This window comes from Trichechus manatus, unplaced genomic scaffold (assembly GCF_000243295.1).
Source record: "Trichechus manatus latirostris isolate Lorelei unplaced genomic scaffold, TriManLat1.0 scaffold00057, whole genome shotgun sequence".
NCBI classification, from domain to species: Eukaryota; Metazoa; Chordata; class Mammalia; order Sirenia; family Trichechidae; genus Trichechus; species Trichechus manatus.
In genome coordinates this window covers 4,831,780-4,832,913 of record NW_004443993.1, presented here as the reverse complement: position 1 = coordinate 4,832,913, position 1,134 = coordinate 4,831,780, and the positions used below count along the sequence as shown (strand labels likewise).

At 48.6% G+C, this 1,134-nt stretch overlaps 1 pseudogene; it reads right to left on the bottom strand.

Annotated features, from left to right (window-relative positions):
- The window catches only part of LOC101359369 (vomeronasal type-2 receptor 116-like), an 11,797-nt pseudogene extending 10,928 nt beyond the window's left edge, over positions 1-869 (bottom strand).
- Between the last annotated feature and the right edge of the window lie 265 nt (positions 870-1,134).

Below are 1,134 nucleotides of genomic sequence, written 5' to 3'. Positions count from 1 at the left end.
GTACAGGTCAGCAAACATGAAGGAAACCCTCCATGAGGTGAATTGACACCGTGGCTGTAACAACAGACACACACCTACCAATGATCATGAAGATGGCACAGGACTGGGCAGCGTTTCATTCTGTTGTACACAGGTCACCATGAGTCAGCGCCGACTCGATGGCAACTAACAACAAAGGAAAAGAAGGAGCTTGTGAGTCAGCGCTCATGGGAGAGCCTCTATGTAGCTTGCATATTCACCTCTCTCACACACACACAAACTTACATGTAAAATCTCACTTCTTGGCTTGAACTGGACACAAAAAATGTCCGTTGTACTTCCAAGTCCTGTGTCAATGTGCAGAGGGGGAAAAACTCCAGCACCAGGTCCCCTTCCCTGTAGACACTGGGCTGTAGGTGATCAAAGCAATCAGAAAAACTCGTTGTGCACAAGGGAGCTGGAAGTGGCCAGAGCAGAGGTGGAAGGAGCAGACAGAACATTCCAGCTGCGACTCACCAGCTTGAGGCAAAGCCCTTAGTCAGCGGTGAGTAGGGGAGAAGAGTTGGAAGGAGACTGGAAAAGTCAGCCTTCTGCGGGGAGAAGTTGACATCTGCACAGGGTGTGTGTTGAGTCTAAGATTGCTCTCTGTCCCTGCAGCCTATGGAAGAAGGACTGGGAGTTGATCATACTAGGGCGTGGATGGAAGCAACAAGGAGATGTATATACATATTGGCATCATAGGGCTCATGTCTGCCCTCAGTGTCACTGTGGACCACAGGGGCTTCTGGCCTCCTCTTTCTGTCACTCCTGGAGTCCAGCCCCATCGGGTCACTTCTTTTGGTAAGGGCCTCTGGGGCCCTCCCTGCCCGGGGGCCCCCCACCTGCTCCATGGTGCCCTGTGAAAACACAAGTGAAAAACGTGTTTTGTGATAGTTTAGCTTAATTAGTCAAGAATATCTGCCTTGAGCATTGTGCTCTTTTAAGAACTATCTCTATGGGATGAAACTGACAACAGCAACTCCAAAGATTACATAGGAAACTTAGTGAGCAGTGAGTTTATGTTAATGGGGGAGGAACAACTCATAAAAGGAGAGTGAGCAAAGTTGCACAACTTGATGAATGTGATCTGTATCACCGAATTGTACATGTAGAAAT